This window comes from Pseudorca crassidens, chromosome 1, assembly GCF_039906515.1.
Source record: "Pseudorca crassidens isolate mPseCra1 chromosome 1, mPseCra1.hap1, whole genome shotgun sequence".
Classification (NCBI taxonomy): domain Eukaryota; kingdom Metazoa; phylum Chordata; class Mammalia; order Artiodactyla; family Delphinidae; genus Pseudorca; species Pseudorca crassidens.
Window position 1 is genome coordinate 195993992 of NC_090296.1, and position 12777 is coordinate 196006768.

Here is a 12777-nt window from a genome sequence, read left to right on the forward strand (position 1 = left end):
GCAGAGAGAGAGCGCTCGAGGCTCCTATATTATAAGGACACTAAACCCATTTTGGGGCTCCATGCTTCTAACCTAATCTAACCCTAATAGCCTCCAAAGACCTCACCTCCAGATACCATCACATTGGGGATTAAGGCTTTAACATAGGGTTTTTGGGGGGCACAAATATTCAAGCCATAGCATCTTTCTTATGTCTTTTTTCAGAGAGAAAAAGAAGCCTCCCAGAAGACTTGACTTCACTAGCCAAATTTACACGATATATCCCATTTCTAAACCAGTCAGTGGCAAGGGATATAGAAGTCCAGTGATCGGCTTTGGCTACTCAAGATTCATGGCCCTCCAGCCTCCTCTCAGAGAAGAACGAACTTAGGATTCTGGTATCCAGGACGGAGAGTGGACTGGTGAGGCCAGCCACTCGTGTCCACCACCCCTTCCAAGGCCAGCTCCTCTGCCTGGGCTCTGAATCCTTTTTTGCACTTGGAGGACTTCATTCTGTTCATCATTTTTTCTCATCTTTATTTTTAGTCTGTCTTCTCTTTCTCTTCAAGCTTATTGAAAGAAGGGTCTGTGCGTGCTGTCTCCATTTCTTTTCCTCCAGATTATTCCGTAGATCTCCTGTAACCTGGATTCTGCTGCCCCTAATAGGAAACCTCCCCTTCTGTCATCCGCACCCACCCAATTGCCTGGGCCTTTGCCAGTATTACCGCTAGTGTTTGGCAAGACCGGTGCTTCTCCAGGTTTAGCGTGTGCACCAGAATCGTTTGGAGGGTGACTAAAATACAGGCCCTTGGGTTCCATCCCCAGAGCTTCTAAATCAGTAAGTCTGAGCTAGGGCTTGCAGAGCTGAGCTGACTTAACCTCTCTGCGGACATTTGATATTGTTGATTTTACTACCACCTTTCTGAGTTTCAGAACTCAAAATTACTCTCAAACCTGCACTTGTTCCTTTTGTATTTTTTTTTTAATTGATGAATGGCAGTGTCCTTCTTCTCACGTAAGAAACCTGGAACTCACCGTGATTCTTTATTCTTCCTTACCCCCATATACAGTCGATTTATGTTGCACACTCTGAATATCCCTCCAGTGCATCATTTCATCTCCATCCTTATTGTCTCCGCTGTAGTGTGAGCCCCATCTTTTCACCCATATTGCTGTAATGTTCTTTAAAAGTGCTTGTCCTGTCTCCAATCTCAGACTTTCTCTTATTTATACTTCATACTGTTGCAGAGTGATTTTTTTTTAATGCAGGTCTAATCACATTATTCCTGAGCTCAAAATTCTTTGGCCTCCTACACCTTCCAGATAAAATCCAGACTCCCTCCCACGCAAGCAGAGGGCTTCAGACCTGGGTCTCTGCCTGCCTGGCTAGCGTTTGCTTCTCTCACTTCTCTACTTTTCCTGGGCGTTAGTACCTGAACCTGCCATGATTCTGATTCTCTTGAGCTTTTGAGCCTTTGCATGTTTTCTCTTTGCCTGAAACACTTCTCTTTCTCCCTTCACTGCTTATCTTCCAGGACTTAGCTCAGGGATGCCTCTACTATCACCCTGCTTCCCTGGTCCCTTTTCTGTCCCTGGGAGTTAGATGCTCCTTTTCTGTACAGCCATGGACGTATGTAAGTTGTACTCATTTAGCTCTTAAACACACTGCTCGATTCTGGAGGTTTATTTGGTACTTATCCTCCTCTAGACTATAATTTCTTTCAGGACAAAGACTGTACTTTCCATCTGTTTCTTAATATAGTTCCTAACATAATTAGTCATTGTTTGTTGAGTGATTGAATGTTAAGGACCATTTTTAGTGATAGAAACTAGTCATAAAACCCAATCTGGAGGGCTTCCCTGGTGGCGCAGTGGTTGAGAGTCCGCCTGCCGATGCAGGGGACACAGGTTCGTGCCCCGGTCCGGGAGGATCCCACATGCTGCGAAGCGGCTGGGCCCATGAGCCATAGCCGCTGAGCCTGCGTGTCCGGAGCCTGTGCTCCGCAACGGGAGAGGCCACAACAGTGAGAGGCCCGCGTACCGCAAAAAAAAAAAAACCACAAAAAACCCAGTCTGGAGAACTGAGGGCCCAATCTGGAGAACTGAGGGCCCAATCTGGGGAACAAATGGGAGGGTGACAAAAACACTGTAGGCTTTACATCTAGTTGGATTTGTTCAAGATTCTGGAGGAATTGGTATTTCTTAGAGACTGTGACAGGGCAGGGATTGGAGTTGGTGATGTATTATAGAAATCACTTTAGTGATATTCAGACTAGGTGGCCATTTTCATTTCCTTGATAATTTGGATGAAATTTGGAGATATGACTGTGAAATTTGGAGATATGAACATCCGATTCCAATGTTATAGCATATATAACGTATACCATATATACCTATGTCTATATCTATATTTATATCTATATGTAGATATAGACATATTGGTTCATTTGGTTGTTCTTTGAGAAGTTTATGCAAACTTAAAAAGCAAATTACGGTTGTCGCAAAGCTGCCATCTTTGCGATATGTAAATTTTATTTAAAAATTTTAAAGGTTAGCTTATTCACCCATTGTTCTTGAAAAACACGTATCTGCCAAGCATTTGATAGCAGTTGTATGTTCCAAGCCTGCACTGGCCATGTGCTAAATAACCACCAGCCACGTGTGGTTATTTACATTTGAATTTAAATTCGTTAGAATTAAAATCAATGAAAAATTCAGTTCCTCAGTCGTGCTGGCCACCTTTCAAGTGCTCAGTAACTGTATGGGACAGTGCAAATATAGGATATTTCCTTATTATATTGACAATAATTTAGTTAGATGATAAGCATATAACCTCAAATTCCTGTTTTTAAAAAAATCCAAAAATGTTCCTTAAAAAGTGTTTTTATTATAAAATAAAACAAAGGTATGAAAATCACCCAAATCAGATATATGATTTAATGAACTATTACAATGCCAGTAGCACCCAGGTCAAGAATTAGACCTTCATGAGTCACCCTTGAAATTCTTCCTTGTGTCCTGTGTCAATCACAGCCCTCTCCTCTCTCATAAGTAAGCGTCATCCCAAATCTTCGTAGTAATCACTTGCATTTTTCTTTTTATAATTTATGGATCCAGTTTGTTTCCTTCAACACTATCGTTTGGTTTTAACCACAGTAAAAACATTTTTATTCAGATACAATTTCCATGCTGTAAAATCAATCCATTTAAAGTATACAATTCAGTGGTTTTCGTGTCTTCTCAGAATTGTACAGCCATCACCACAGTCTAGGTTTTAGAACATTTTTGTCACACCAGGAAAAAACATGTGCCCCTTAGCAGTCATTCCTCTTCCCCACCCTCCCAGTCACCCCAGGCAACCATTAATCTATTTTCTGTCTCTATAACTTGCTTATTCTGATTTTTCATGTAAATCAAGTCACACAACATGTGGTCTTTTGTGTCTGACTTCTTTCACTTAGTGTAACACTTTTGAGGTGCATCCGTGGCATAGCATATATTAGTATTTTATTCCTTTTCGTTGCTGAAGACTATCCCATTGTACGGATATGCCACATGTTGTTTGTCCATTGATCAGCCAACAGGCGTTTGGGTTGTTTGCACTTATTGGCTGTTATGAATAATGCTGCTGTGAGCGTTTACATACAAGTTTTTGTGTGGATGTATGCTTTCATTTCCCTTGGATATATACTCAGTAGTGGGAATTGCTGGGTCAAGTGGTACTCTATGGTTTAACCTTTTGAGGAACTGCGGAACTGTTAGAAAAACAGGCGACACCATTTTGCGTAACCAACAGCAATGTAGAGGGTTCCAGTTTCTCCACATCTTCAGCAATATTTGTTATTATCTCTTTTTCATTATATCCATCTTAAAGGGTATAAAGTAGTATCTCATTGAGTATCTAATTGACTGTAAATGTATTATGGTTTTCTTTTTTTAATTTTTTTAAAAGAATTATTTATTTATTTATTTTTGGCTGTGTTGGGTCTTTGTTGCTGTGCGCGGGCTTTCTCTAGTTGCCGCGAGTGGGGGCTACTCTTTGTTGTGGTGCGCGGGCTTCTCATTGCGGTGGCTTCTCTTGTTGCGGAGCACGGGCTCTAGGCGCTAGGGCTCAGTAGTTGTAGCATGCGGGCTCTTGAGCGCAGGCTCAGTTGTTGTGGCACATGGGCTTAGTTGCTGCACGGCATGTGGGATCTTCCCAGACCAGGGCTTGAACCTGTGTCCCCTGCATTGGCAGGTGGATTCTTAACAACTGCGCCACCAGGGAAGTCCCTGTATTATGGTTTTCATCTGCATTTCCCCAGTGGCAAATGACGTTGAGCATCTTCTTAATGTGTTTATTAGCCATTTGTAAATGTTCTTTGGAGAAACATCTATTCAAATCCTTTGCTCATTTAAAAAATTTTAAATTATAGTTATAAAATAATGATAATTTTGATTATATAATTGTTTACCTTTTTATTAAAGGCTTACAGAAGTTCTTTATAACTGATACCAGTCCCTTTTCAGATATATGATTTACAATTATTTACTCCCATTCTGCGTTTTTTCCCCCGCTTTCTTTATATTATCATTTGCAGTACAAAATATTTTAATTTAGATGGATCCAAATTTATCTATTTTATCTTTTGTCACTTGTACTTTTGGTATCATATTTAACAAACCATTGCCTAATTCAAGACCATAAAGATTTACTGCTCTGTTTTCTTCTAAGAGTTTTATAGTTTTAGCACTTACATTGAAGTCTCTGATCCATTTTTAGTTAATTTTTATGTAAGAAAAGGTCCAACTTTATTTTTTTTGCATTTGGACATTCATTTGTCCCTGCACCATTTGTTGAAAAGACTGTACTTTGTCAATTAAATTGTTTTGGATGGCACTCTGTCAAAATTGATTATAAATGTAAGAGTTTATTTCTGAACTCTTAATTCACTTCCATTGTTTTACATGTTTGTCTTTGTATCAGTACCATAATGTGTTGATCACTGCAACCATATAGTAAGTTTTGAAATTGGGATACGTGAATCTTCCAACTCTGTTCTCCTTTTTAAAGATTGTTTGGCTATTCTGGGTTCCTTGCATATCCGAATGAGTTTTAGGATGTTTTTAAATTTCTGCAGAAAAGGCAGCTTGGATCATTATAGTAATTGTGCTGAATATGTAGACCAATAAGGGGAGTATTGATATCCTAACAATATTAAGTCTTAACAACCCATGAATGTAGCATGTTTTGTCTTTAATTTTTTCCAACGTTTTATAGTTTCCAGTGAGTGAGTCCTGTACTAGTTTTGTTAAATATTGAATATATTCCTGAGTATTTTATTCTTTTTGATGTGATTGTAAATGCAGCTCTTTTCTTAATTTCATTCTTTTATGTTTGGGTTGGTCATTGCTGTTGTATAGAAATAGAATGAATTTGTATGTTAATCTTATATCCTGCAACCTTGTTGAACCTGGTTATTTGTGTTTAATAGTTTGTTTTTTTTTTAGTTGGTTCCTTAGGATTTGCTATAAATTCATATCATCTATGAAGAGATAGTCATACTTATTCCTTTCTGGATGCTGATTTTGTTTGCTTGGTTTTCTTTCTTACCTGATTACAATGGTTAGTTACACCTGCAGTGAAATGTTGAGTAGAAATGGTAAGAAATAGAACATTGTATTCTTTTTTTTTTTTTTTTTTTTTTTTGCGGTAAGCGGGCCTCTCACTGCTGTGGCCTCTCCCGTTGCGGAGCACAGGCTCCGGACGCGCAGGCTCAGCGGCCATGGCTCATGGGCCCAGCCTCTCCGCGGCATGTGGGATCCTCCCGGACCGGGGCAGAAACCCATGTTCCCTGCATCGGCAGGCGGACTCTGAACCACTGCGCCACCAGGGAAGCCCGAACATTGTATTCTTGTTCCTAATTTTAGGAGTGATCCATTCAGTCTTTCACTATTAAGTATAATATTAGCTGTGATTTTTTTTGTGTGTGGATGCCCTTTGTCTGGTTTAGGAAGTTCCTTTCTATTCCTGGTTTGTTGAATGAGTTTTATGACAAGACTGTTGGATTTTGGAAAATGCCTTTTCTCAATTGATATGATCATGTGCCTTTTATTTTTTCTTTTATTAATTTGGTTTGCTAATATTTTGTGGAAGATTTTTGCATCAATAGCTATAAAGAATATTGGTCTGTAGATATCTCGTGATGTCTTTGTCTAGCTTTGGTATCAGAGTATTACTGGCCCCTGGCCCCATAGAAGTATTATCTCCTTTTTTTTTTTTTCTTTCTTTCTTTTTTTGGAAAGAGTTTGTCAAAGATTGGTATTAATTCTCATTTAAATGTTTGGTCGAATTTACCAGTGAAGTCCTTTGAGTCTGCACTTATATCTGTTGGAAGTGTTTTTAATCACCAATTCAATCTCTTGCTATAAGCCTTTTTAGAGATTCCGTTTTTTCTTCAGTTTTAGTAGTTTGTATTTTTCTAGGAATTTGTTCTTTTCCTCCAAGTTACCCACTTTGTTGTTGTACAGTTGTTCCTAGTATTCCTTTATAATACTTTTTATTTCTGTATAATCAATAGCAATGTCCTTTTATTCATTTGTAATTTTTGTGTTCCCTCATTTTTTCCTTGGTCACTATAACTAAAGGGTTGTCAGTTTTGGGGATCTTTTCAAAGAAACCATTTTTGTTTTCATTGATTGTCTTCTGTGTTTTTCTGTTCTTTATTTCGTTTGTTTGCATTTTAATCTTTACTGTTTCTTGCTGCTTGCTTAGGTTTAGATTGCTCTTTTTTCTTGGTTCTTAAGATGGAAGTTCAGGTTATTGATTTGAGATCTTTCTTCTTTTATAATATAGGCATTTACAGCTATAAATTTTCCTCTAAGCACTGCTTTCTTTAGCTACATCCCATAGGTTTTGGTATATTTTAGTTTTCATTCATCTCAAGGTATTTTCTAATTTCCTTTACGATTTCTTCTTTGTTTCATTGGCTACTTACCAGTGTATTGTTTTATTTCCATGTATTTGTGAATTTCCAAAATTTCCTTCTGTTACTGATTTCTGATTGCATTCCATTGTGGAATGGATTTTAGTCACATGATTTTAATCACTTTAAATTCTTGAGGGTTGTTTGTGGCCTAGAATATGGTCTCTTTTAGAGAATGTTTCATGTGCACTTGAGAAGACGGCCTCGTGTTGTTGGGTGGAGTGTTGTATAGATGTCTGGCAGGTCTAGTTGGCTTACACTTTTATTCCAATCTTCTATTTCCCTGTTGTTTTTTTCCTGGTTTTTCCATCTAGTGTTGAAAGGGGATAAGAAGTCTATTATCATTTTTGAATTGTTTATTTATTCTTTCAGTTCTTCTTCCTCCGTTGTTCTTGTAGCTTTACCACCCATTTTGGCTGCTTTTCTTACAGTTGCTGTTTCATCGTGTGTCACTTTCTATCCTTTTACTTTCAACCTATTTGTATCATTGAACCTACCGTCTCCTGTAGACAGTATATAGTATATAGTTGGGTTTTTAAAAATACCCTCTGATAATCTCCGCCTTTTGATTGGATTGTTTAGTCTATTCACATTTAATATTATTGATATGGTTGGATTTACACCTGCCACTTTGCTTTTTGTTTTCCATAGGTCTTATGCCTTCTTTTGTTCTTTTTTTTTTTTTACTGTCCTCTTTTGAAATAAGTGAATCTCTTCCAGTGTGGTATCTTAACTCCTTTAATAATTTTTAAATTATACATTTTGAATTAGTTTCTTAGTGTTTGCTCTAGGGCTTACAATATAGCTCTTAGCTTAAGAGAATCTACTTCTGATTTTTACCTACTTTCAGCAAAATTAAGAAACTCCTCTCCTGTATAGCTCTATTTCTCTCCTTTTTTTTTTGCTACTACTGTTATCTATATTACGTCTATATATTGTAGAAACCCAACAATATATTATTATAGTTTTTCTTTTATGTAAGTCTTTTAAAGAAGCTGAGAGAAGAAAGGAGAGCAGGTGCATATTTATGGGGTTAGTTATATTAACTTTTCTACTTTTCACCCACCTCATATATTCTGTGGGTCTCAGTTACCATCTGGTGTTATTTCCCTACTCCAGCACAAGGCAGGTTTGCTCTCATCTGCTTCCTCTGTGTTACTATCATCAAATATATAAAATTTTACATGTTGTTATTAGCCCAACAATACACTTGTATGCATACTGTTTCATTGAATTGCTCTGTAAATCAGTTAAGAGAAGGGGGAGAAATATGCAATGGTAGTCTCTTTTGTAATTATGTACATAATTCTTGGCAGTCTGTTTTTTGTGTGCATTCAAACTACTGTTTGGTGTCATTTGCTTTCAACCTGAAGAACTCTTTTCAGTATTTCTTATAAAGCAGATCTCCTAGCAACAAATTCTCTCAGTTTTTGTTTTTCTGGGAATGTCTTGGTTCTACCTTCGTGGTTGAAAGATAGTTTTGCTGGATGTAAGATTCTTAATTCACAGTTTTTTGTCTTCAGCATTTTGAATATTCAGTCCTACTACCTCCTGGTTTCCTCTGCTTCTGATGAGAAGTCAGCTGTCAGTCTTATTGGGGTTCCTTGTATATGAAGAGTCATTTTTCTCTTGCTGATTTCAAGATTTTTTTCTTTGCTTCTCAACATTTTGATTATATTTTGTCTGGGTGTGGATCTCTTTATATTTATCTGGTTTGGAGTTTGTTGAACTTCTTAGATGTGTAGATTACTAATGTTTTTCATCAAATTTGGGGAGATTTCAGCCATTATTTAAATCTTTGTTCTGTGCCTTTCTCTTTTTCTGTGGTGCTCTGTTCATGTTTCTTCATTCTTCTTTTCTCCCCATTCTTCAAATTGTATATAATCTCTATCAATATATCTTCAAGCACTCTGATTCTTTCTTCTTCCAGTTCATGTCGACTCTTGGGCTCCTATAGTGAATTTTCCATTTCAGTTATTGTACTTTTTCAGTTATTGTACAATTCCAAAATTTCTATTTGCTGCTTTTTTTCTGTAATTTCCTTATCTTTATTGATATTCTCTATTTGCTGAAACATTGTCATTATACTTTTCTCTAATTCTTTATCCATGGTTTCCTTTAGTTCTGTGAACTTATTTGGAATAGCTGATTTGAAGTCTGTCTCTGTTAAGTCTAACATCTGGGCCCCTTTAGAATCAGTTGTGTTGCCTGCCTTTTTTTCCTGAAAATGGGTTTGCTGCTTCTTTGCACATTTTGCAATATTTGTTGAAAACCGGGCATTTTAAATAACATGTAGCAACTCTGTGTAGTGATCACCTTGGGAATGGGGGTTAATACTGTTTGCTTGGTTATTTATATATATTTTTAGTGACTTGGATGAACTGACTGTGTGAAAGCTGTTACCTCCAGTGGACAACATTGGATGTCTCTACTCAAATTTATTTTCTTGTTTTTTCTTTTATCTTTACTACCCAAGGGTTACCCCTTGGTCAGATAAGCCACTCATTGGTTAAAGGCTGTGCTTATACCCTCCTAGCCAGTTAGAATTTTACTCTTTACCATTAGACGTGCATGTGGCTTGAAGAGTGCTATCGCAGTTGAAAGAGTTTAGGTATTACCCAGTCATACAGTTCATAAAGGAAAGGCAGGATAAATTCTTGAGCTTTTTCTTTGATTTAATAGTTTTTAAGAATGATTAATTGGTTCTCTATCATCTCTTGAAGATGACCAATTATTAAAAAAATTTTGAACTCTTAGAATTAAACGTTTGATGGGTTTTAATCCATTTCAGTTATTATCATTAATGAAGCTCAAATTATTCCATCTTTGGCCAGTGGGAGCCTTTTGAGATTGGCTCCTGAGTCCTAGAATTAGCCATTTCTCTAAGAAGCTCTGGTCTCTAAGGGATGCTCGATGATGCTGGATTGGCCTTTGTTTGTAGGCCTTTTCTGTAATCAGAGTTAAGAAAGATATGCACATATTTAAGATAAAATAAAATACCTCACAAGGTCATATTGATGCTTCCAGTTAAAACTCTAGACTACAGTGTATTTGAATCTTCCTTCTATATCTCCTTTTCTCTGTGCCAAGAATCCTGGTTTTTCAAAGACACAAGTGATTATAGAATTAGAAAATCCCATAATTATTCATTTATTTTTATCCCGTATTACACATGCAATAGTCTCAGAATGACAACAGTAATACTACTGAAAACATTAAAAAGCATACTTTTGCTTATACTCTCACCATCTTTACAGCATTTAGGACTGGCAGTGTCTTCTGAGACATTGTTTGTTTAGCAGAATGAAATGTTTGCTTAGCAACATTTTAGAGCACCTTCTCTTTCTCAGACTCCCTGCTACAAAGGAGGAAGAGACACAACCTTGTTCTCTAAAAGCTGGGCTGTTGGGTTACGTGGTGTCATTCCGGTATAGGAAGGCATGGCCCCAAAATCTGGGTTTTTCTTCTTCTTTAAAGGTACTGTTAATGATGTAATTGCATACTTCCTAAAATAAAACTCTTTCATTTTCTGCTCTTGTCAGGGAGCAGCTTCCATTGGGTGGAGATGCTTGATACTTCCTAATCTCTGTTACCTAGTGTATTAGTCAGGTTGTGCAGAGAAATACAGCTAGCAGGGGATATATCTATATATCTATGTATGCTATCACGGCTTTTGTGGATGCACTATAGATAGATGGATGGAAAGACAGAAAAATAGGATATACTAGCTAGATAGATAGATAGGGAGAGAGAGTTAGTTTTTATGTTAAGGAACTGGCTCACATGATTGTGGGAGCTGGCAAGTGTGAAATTTGTAGAGTAGGCCAGCAGGCACAAATTTTAGGTAAACGTTGATTATGTAGTCTTGAGTCCAAAATTTGCAGGGCAGCCCAGCAGACTGGAAACTCAGGCAGGTTTCTGTGTTGCAGTCTTGAGGCAGAATTGCTTCTTTCTTGGGAAAGTTCAGTCTTTGCTCTTAAGGCCTTCAACTGATTGGTTGAGGCCCACCACATTATGGAGAGTAACCTGCTTTAAAGTCAACTGATTGTAAATGTTAATCACATCCACAGGGACTGTCACAGAGACACATAGACTAGTGTTAGACCAAACAGCTGGGCACCGTAGTCTAGCCAAGTTGACACATAAAATTAACCACCAAGGTTAGGTTAACCATTTAATTTAGTGCCCAAACTGAGATTCCTTTGAGAATAAGAATTACTGAAAAATAATAAAATTGTATAATTTTATTTGTTGACTAACAGATTTATTTTTATTGTATTTTAAAAACAAGTTTATTTCTGAAAAACGTTAACATATTTCCATGTTAATATTTTAAAAAACCCCAAAACATCACAACAAACATCACAACAAAATTATTTCATACTGATTTTTTTCAACTTTAAAAAGACCATAAATAGAATTCTCAGTAGAAGCCCATATACATTATTTAGTTTCTTAGTCATAATTTGTCTGTAGTACTGGGTCTCTGTATGTTTCTGAAAGGAATGTAGTTTTGAAACACAGTTGTATTGTTTTTAATTGTTTCGTAAAATTATAGTCTTCAAAGTTTCATTTTATGATTACTAAACTTGAAACTTGATTCTTTTCAGTAGTTACTAATTGCTGTAAATCATAATCTTTAAATTTGAGAATATAATATCTGTATAGATACTAAGGTACCTGGTAAGTTCAAAGCAAATTCTACTAAATTGAGGTCATTCTAAATTTTGATTTTTTTTTAGTAGTTTAACAGGGAAATATTCCAGCCCATATATTTTCACAGGTACTGTCTTTTTACTCTATTTAGAGTACCTTTATTCAATGACATTTTTACAAGAGAAAGCTTGTCAGATAAGTTGTATTTATTTAGAAGTCTTCTGAACATTTTACCAGATTTTTTTTTTTGTTTTAATTTTTAAAATTTTTATTCATTTATTTTTGGCCACACTGCATGGCATGCGGGATCTTAGTTGCCTGACCAGGGATCGAACCTGCGCCCCCTGCAGTGGAAGCATGGAGTCTTAACCACTGGACTGCCAGGGAAGTCCCCCATTTTACCAAATTTAGATGCTGCTAGATTGTAAGCATTTGGAAGTCCATTTCATCCTGGTACAAAGTATAAACTTATCTAAGTAAAAAAACTGGTTCTCTGTATAAATTAAATCTGAATTAAAGATTTCCAACTGACTGAACAAAATGAAGCCAAGATTTAGAGTGCTCAGCTGAAAAAATTTCAATGCTATTGATGATTTTACTAAGTGAGTCTTAAAAGCCTCCAAGATTTCTAAGATATGTAGCAACAAGAGAAAACAGGTACTGCCATGTTGGAGTAGTATTTTTTTTTTTTTTTTTTGCGGTACGCGGGCCTCTCACTGCTGTGGCCTCTCCCGTTGCGGAGCACAGGCTCCGGACGCGCAGGCTCAGCGGCCATGGCTCACAGGCCTATCCGCTCCGCGGCATGTGGGATCTTCCCGGACCGGGGCACGAACCCGTGTCCCCCGCATCGGCAGGTGGACTCTCAACAACTGCGCCACAAGGGAAGCCCGGAGTAGTATTTTTTTTTATTCAACATTATCTTTGTCACATGAGTGACAGTTTCTTTGTGTGTGTGTGTGTGTGTGTGTGTGTGTGTGTGTGTGTTTAAATATTTGTCAGTTGTGATTGTTAGACTGTCACATCTTTGGTGGATGTAATTGTGGGACGTGTTTGCTTCTACTTTGGTCATATTTTGCCGTTCACATGGTATCTCTTGACACTGATAGAAAGCTGGCATGACTTAAGTGTAAATTTCTTCTGCTAATAGAGCCAACAAAATAACAGCTGCCACTTAATT

The 12777-nt window shown here is 37.2% G+C and overlaps 1 protein-coding gene across 44 annotated transcripts in view; it reads left to right on the forward strand.

The window, feature by feature from the left end:
- ZNF438 (zinc finger protein 438) overlaps nucleotides 1–12777 on the forward strand; it is a 297450-nt gene that overhangs the window by 32512 nt on the left and 252161 nt on the right. For 4 of the 44 annotated variants that reach the window (XM_067705148.1, XM_067705137.1, XM_067705178.1 and 1 more), the window contains one exon: nucleotides 205–401. The exons of the other annotated variants lie outside the window; for them this stretch is intronic. The gene's annotated coding sequence lies outside the window, so the exon portion shown is untranslated. The remainder of the gene's footprint in view (nucleotides 1–204; nucleotides 402–12777) is intronic. 44 annotated transcript variants of the gene reach the window in all.